Genomic DNA, 7,443 nt, shown 5'->3' with positions numbered 1-7,443 from the left:
CCTTCATTTAAAAACTGCATTTTGTGTTTACTTGTGTTATCTTTTTAATAAAAATGTCATTCAGTGTCATATGAATGCTAATGGTTGTGAACAGAGTCAGGGTCTCTGTGCACTTCAATTACAGGCAGCTGTTTCAGAGGAGGCATGAGGAAACATTAGAGATGCACCAAACCTCCAACGTGTCTCAAATCATCCTGAATTCAGACCAGGAAGTGATCTGATGTTCACCAGGAATATTTCCGGGTACATACATATATGTTTCACTTGGGCGTCAAGCACACAGCCTTTGTTGAGACATTTTTTGAGAGCAGCGTTGATTAAAAAAAAAAAAAAAATACAAAGAAAAAGAAAAAGAAACAAGACAAACGTCTTGTTTCTTTTTTTTCATTCCTTTTCATCTTTGCCACTGTCAGAGGCAAAGCCTTCAGAAAGCTACCAAATTAAAAGCAGGGATCAGTAATCAGTGATCATTGTACTTCTGAATCCTAATGCAAAAGAGGCCAGCCATACCTCCTGCATTTTCACTACATGGATAAGACAGATGTCCTATTCAAACTGGGCTGTGTTCCGAAAAACAACATTTACTTTGAGCCATGTGGTGCATGAAGAGACTTCAAAAATAAATAACTTTCAAAATAAGTTTTGGATCTTTTTAAATTTATCTGAGCATTCAACATCAGTAAGCAGTGGTTTTTTTGTTTTTCTTTTGTAGCTTTACAAAAGACCCATTAACCAAAAAAAAGGGCCTCATGTTTTCCTCTTGCGATCTACAGGCAGTTTAATCTGCATTGCGCAGGGTAGGGTCAACATAGGGTTAAAGACCTATTCACGGCATGTTGGGTTACATTTGGTAAGGTTGCCATTTTAGCAACTCACCATTTTAATTTCACTGAAAACAAACCTGTTATAGAACAGTGCATTTGTATGTAAATCGGCTTTGGTGTTATTTACAAATCTACCGACGTTGAAAAAAGGTTTGGGCATCCCTGTGTTACAGTTTATTAAAAGGTTGTTAACATTTTTCTGTGTGTGCCAGCCCGTCCACTTCTATTTAAAACTGATCGTACTTGGATGAAAGAACCCTCAGGTTTGTATGTTTCTATAAGGAAATAGAGTGTTCTTTAGTTTGGTGTCTCCCTGTGTGGAGTAACAAGACCGAGTTCATAGTGGCAAGATAGTTATCTCTCGCCACAATACAAGGTTTGATAGTTGTAGTTTATTCTAACCCAATATCCTGTGTGTAATATATATTCAGTCCAAAAGCAGATGCCGTCCCAGTGTCATGGTTATAAGCATGAAAAACCATCAGGGCAGGTTCAGGAAAACAAAACCCAACAAACAAAACTACTTTTTAGGGAAAGATTTCTTTAAAGAAATCTGCATCCTGTTCTTGCAGACTCAAACCCTGGTCTCCTGTGTGAAATTGCAGTGTTGTATACAGCTAACCACCAATGCTTAGGGTTAGAGCCTCTATCTCTTTTGTCATGGCTGTCATGTCTGAGGTTGGTTATGACACATGAACTGTGTTCCTAATAACATACTCCCCCTTTCATAAACTAAAAAAACAATGCTTTTACATGTTAGGACTCTTACTTTTGTAGTGCAGGAAGCTCGACAGAGTGGTGTTGTCTCAAATCACACACTGCTGTTCTGCACTGAAAGATAACTGCAGCATGGGAACACAACACCCACTAAAATATCTGCAGCTTTAATTATTTTGCCCAGAAATTAACGTGTTTTCGTGCCCTCTGTTTAACACATTGAATAAACACACTGATGGCTTATGTCCTGCAGCTCTAGTGAAAAGTAAATGAACACATTTGTGCAGTGTTCTGCAACAGCTACAGCTTCAAATTCTTTATATCAGTCCCTCCACGTAGCCAAGATGGCGACCGTTTAGAGTGAAAATTGTCCAGCGTTTCACACTTCTTTTTTGGACCATTGTAAGTGCATCATCCGGGTACTTCTTGTGCACTGATTGCATGTTTCTATACTTGACAGTATGAATGCACTTATGCACTCAGAATAGTGAGTGTTATTACGTAAGTACGCTGTTCAGAACACAATATTGGACTTCAGCACTTTTGTATTTTGTCAAATGACCTCTGTAACATGACATTCGTCACATGACCTCTACTTCTCACGCCAAGGTGAGATATATCTATAATTTACAGAATAAATCAAAATGCAATCTTTCAAAGTTTAATGTTGCTTATGTGGACACCCCCACAGGATGTAATCATGACAGCTGGAAAACACCTGCGATATGGTCTGATGTGTATTTCCAATGATGTGGCTGGTCCTTCTCTTCACTCCAGCTGTTTTTTCTTTAAATTTATGTCAATATTTATATGAATATAGTGTCTTGTGCTTAACATCTTTGTCAAGATCATCTTACCCCATAAAATATACATATTTATAGGATACAGAATACTGACTATGTAGTATGCAGAATTTATACTAACAAATTATAAATTAGCATTTTATTCAATGATATGTTTGAGTGTTATTATGGATGCTGCACAGTTTCTAAAGTTAAGCCAAGGAACTTTAGAGCATAACACAACATCATAACAGTTGCATCATAACATGATGACTTACTAATCATTTTCACACCTAAGAAAACTTGTGGCTTGTTAATCAGTAAAATAAACAGAAAGTACTCTCTCAGTTACAAGGAAGGCTATTATGACTTGTTTTGTTTGTTCCTTTTTCCTTATTAAATTGGACTCTATAGGTCTATTGAATCATCATTCAAACTATTAAGTGGCCCTTAATTTGTTTTGCTATATTAGTTTTGTTATTGCTAGAAAACAATAAGGCCTTGGGTTGAATAGGTGAGACAACCTGAGTGGAACAAGTGTGTGTGTGTGTGTGTGTGTGTGTGTGTGTGTGTGTGTGTGTGTGTGTGTGTGTGTGTGTGTGTGTGTGTGTGTGTGTGTGTGTGTGTGTGTGCGCATTTGTTTGTGTGCAGAGTGGGGGTGTTTGGTGAGGTAGCTCAGGGACCAACAACCACACCATCCTTTCACACCTCTAATTGAAGGCTGTTGCATCACATCACCTAACCTGGGACATAATTATGAAGACACAAGTGAGCACTTGCACCAACACAGATTCAACTTTTGTTTTTAAAGATTTTTAAACCTCTTTGTGTTTTGAATGTTACTGCTATTCGGAAAACATAACAACGCATTGCAGTGATAAAGCTAAATAAAGGAAAATAAACTGAAAACCCAGTTACAGTTTATTGAAAATAATTGTGGCACAAGAAAAGAATGAAAAAAAAGTTATTCAGAAAAGTAAAAAAGGACCATGTTTTTCAGCCATTGCTTGTTAGGCCTGATGTTCCATGTTCTTCTTTCTGTTTTCAATATTATCATTGTGCACACATCAATAAGCAATTACGTCACCATTAATAATGCTATGTGCTCTTTCTGATATATTTCTCTTCAGTAAATCTGTTGCCAGAATTGACTGTTTAGTACATTTCAACACTAAATAATACTTGTTTTTAAGGTTAATAACTTACAAACTAGCAATCTGCGACAAATATCACATAATTTAAATTTCTCTGGCCCACGAGTGCCTCTACTAAGCTTTTAAATTACAGCGTATCATACTGTAGGATACTTTATGTCACAGCTGAGCTGACAACAGTTACTTCTGTCATATGACTTATACTTGCTATTTTGAAAACATAAGTGCGTTCACGATGCCAAGTATGGAAATATGCAACAAACTATGAGTACCTGAATGATGTACTTATACCAGTTCCCAAATTGAGAATAAAACGATGGAACATTTTCACCGTCAACGGTCGCCATTATAGCGGAGAGGGAGGCACTACCGACTTATTTTCAAAATACGAGAACACTATAAACCTCTGTTGTTGGACAGAAACCATCAGTAGATTTATTGTGTGCGTGAAACAGAGGTCAAGAGAAGACATTCATTTACTGATAAAATGACCAAACAAATGCATCGAATATGTTTGCAGGTGATGCTTTCATGTTACAGTCATTACTGTGGTGCAGAAGAGCAGCATGTGATTCAAGACAACACTGCCTGTCAAAATTCAAGCACTAACTTCTGCTGTTTATTTTGATATACAGTATGTTGTGAGGTGACCAGGACTTCGGTATTTCTTTCAATTAAAATGCAGCGCTTCATGCAGTGTGTGTAGTGATGATTAAATTTGAAGTAAATTTATCATTAATTATCTCAGCAATGCTTCATTACACAGACGAGGCACTGTCATTTTTGTAAAGCTCCAGTCTAATAGGATATCTCATGCATCTCTCGCTACTCACTGCGCAATTGAACCAAGAAGGGGTAGGAATGTGATGGCAATTTGCATCCATCGGGTTCCAATATATGTTCAAATAAAAATTGCAAAGAATTCTGGGATTTCATCAGGTACGATATACATAAAATCATTAAAAGATTCAGAAAAATCGCCGTATGCAAGGGACAAGGCTGAAAACCAATATTGAATGGCCGGGATCTTCTGGCCCTCAGGGGGAACCGCATTAAAAACAAACGCAAATCTTTGGTGGAAACCACTGAAAATGCCCAGAGACACTTCTGAAAACCCTTGGAAATCATGGGCTAAAGAGGAGAGGGAGCACCCTGCCTGTTATCAGCGCACAGTTCAAAAGGCAAGAACATTTCACTTTCAAAACTCCAGAAACTAAGGCCAGTGATACTAACCAGGTTCAACATACTCCGAATATGTTACCATTATCTGTAATATTTGAAAAATATGAAAAGGTTTATAACACAATCCAGCAAAAGCAACACAGTTGCAGCTGCCAAATGCAGGAGGGACAGCTGGCAGAAAAAAGTTAAAAGGCTTCTAATATCACTGCCCATCAGTAGAGCAGGCGAAGATCTGACTAAAATTACATGTGTGTATTTCATTTAATTAATGTAGATATTCTTTAAGCTGCAACCCAAGTGGTGTCAAACAAACTTGGGAGCAAATAAGAAATAAATATGAAAGCATAATTCAAAGAAAAGAGTTGCCTCCTTTCATATTTTGTACATCAATCAGTGTCAGCTGTAGGATGATATTGGTATAATCCTATTAAAGCACAATGAGAGGGCTTTGACTTTGCTTCCGGCCAACAGAAAAATAAATTAATCGAGGGAGATGGGAGAGGGCCCTCAGCAATAATAAGGGTCGGCCCCTGACTGCCCTGTCGCTGTGTCCAGTCAGAAGTTACTCAGAGCCCACGCAAGCAGAAGAACCAGTTTCAGGACTCCAAATGTAATTTCTATCCCGCATTGTATCAATTTTATGGTCCTCCCTCAGGGTAAGGATAACAATGGGCCGGCAAGCATACCTACGGCCTCCTACAAATAACCCACTGAACAGCCCTAAGCTTAAAAATATATATTGCCATCATTAGTGTCACACAACGCAGTTTCAAGAACATGACAGAAAATATGCAATGTACTGATAGGCTACCATGCCCCGTTCGAATTTGAGGCACAGTGCAGACTCCTTGACGATACGAAAGTCATGGACTGACCCCTGGAACTTTTCATCAACACTAGTGACCATAAGGTTATCGTCACAAGTTATCTGCATATGAAAGTATTGTTACTGCAGATTATTTGCACTGACTATTTGCACCCTGAGCTTCAAAATCAGTCTCCAGGAAACCGATTGGTGATGTCACAGGGGCTAAATCCATCTTTTTTAATACAGTATGCAGTATGCAATATGCCACTGCAATTCCTTGATGGCTGGTTTGTGAGAAAAATCCAAAAGGTACATTTACGCCAATGGGCAGCACAGTGGTGCAGTGGTTGGCATTGTCACCTCACAGCGAAAAGGTTTCGGGTTCGATTCCGGGCTTGAGCCTTTCTGTGCAGTGTTCTCCCTGTGCCTGTGTGGGTTCTTTTTCTGGGTACTCTGGCTTCCTCCCATTGTCCAAAAACATGCATCTTAGCATAATTGGTGATTCTATAGGTGTGAATGGTCTGTCTCTGTGTTGGCCCTGTGATAAACTGGTGACATGATTAAGTGGGTGTAGATAAAGGATGGACATTTAAAACAATTTTTTTTTACATTTCAGGGGATTAAAGTTGGGTTAAGATTCAGAAACCTCATTTATACTTTGTCACTTCATGTGCCTTGGGTGTATCAAAAACATTGCATTGATTATGACTCATAAAACATACCTGAATCTCTGTGTGAATACATACAGTGCATCCGGAAAGTATCCACGGCACTTCACTTTTTCCACATTTTGTTACAGCCTTATTTCAAAATGGATTAAATATTTTTTATGGTCTCTCAGACCATGAGAAACAAAATTCTCTGGTCTGATGAAACAAAGATTGAACTCTTTAGCCTGAATGCCAAGCGTCATGTCTGGAGGAAACCAGGCACCGCTCATCACCTGGCCAATACCATCCCTACAGTGAAGCATGGTGGTGGCAGCATCATGCTGTGGAGATGTTTTTCAACGGCAGGAACAAGGAGACTAGTCAGGATGGAGGGAAAGATGAATGCAACAATGTACAGAGACATCCTTGATGAAAACCTGCTCCAGAGCGCTCTGGACCTCAGACTGGGGTGAAGGTTCATCTTCCAACAGGACAACGACCCGAAGCACACAGCCAAGATAACAAAGGAGTGGCTTCGGGACAGCTCTGTGAATGTCCTTGAGTGGCCCAGCCAGAGCCCAGACTTGAACCCAATTGAACATCTCTGGAGAGATCTGAAAATGGCTGTGCACCGATGCTACCCATCCAACCTGATGGAGCTTGAGAAGTCCTGCAAAGAAGAATGGGAGAAACTGCTCAAAAACCGGTGTGCCAAGCTTGTAGCATCATACTCAAAAAGACTTGAGGCTGTAATTGCTGCCAAAGGTGCTTCAAGAAAGTATTGAGCAAAGGCTGTGAATACAGTGAACCCTCGTTTTTCGCGGGGGTTACGTTCCAAATAGAAACCGTGATAGGTGAAATCCGTGAAGTAGTAACCTTTATTTTTTTTTACAATTATTATACAATGAAATACTCCATAATACATTGAAACCAAAGAACAAAACCTTTTTACAAGCCCAAGCATTTGTTTAACAAATAAAAGTACTGTATAAATGTTTTTTTTTTTACAAATAACTACTGTACTGTAAAATAATAATTTTAATCATCAATACGAACTGAAGGCTTCAAATTGCTGAGATCGGCACCGCCCCACTGCGACCCGAGTCACTGGATTAGAACGGGAGAAAATGAAAAATGATTATGAAAAAAAATACAAAGTACAGTAGGACAAATAGTGACTCACGTGTATTTCACTGCTCTTCTGACTGAGCCGCTGCATCCTGACTCCGCTCTGGAGCGGTTTTTTCTTCTAAAGCCGGCGGTGCAGGTGTGGTTTTTCGAGAGAAGAACATAGTTATCGGTAGTTGTTGTCGCTCTTTTTTCTTC

General features: G+C 39.1%; 1 protein-coding gene across 1 annotated transcript in view; it reads left to right on the top strand.

Moving 5' to 3' along the window:
• disp1 (dispatched homolog 1 (Drosophila)) overlaps positions 1 to 7,443 on the top strand; it is a 389,371-nt gene that overhangs the window by 269,391 nt on the left and 112,537 nt on the right. The window lies entirely within an intron of this gene.

This window comes from Brachyistius frenatus, unplaced genomic scaffold (genome assembly GCF_029030835.1).
Source record: "Brachyistius frenatus isolate BFR_SWC_R1_liver_20210118 unplaced genomic scaffold, ASM2903083v1 Contig_44, whole genome shotgun sequence".
Classification (NCBI taxonomy): Eukaryota; Metazoa; Chordata; class Actinopteri; family Embiotocidae; genus Brachyistius; species Brachyistius frenatus.
The sequence above is the reverse complement of the archived record's forward strand: the minus strand, read 5'-3'. Positions and strand labels throughout refer to the sequence as shown.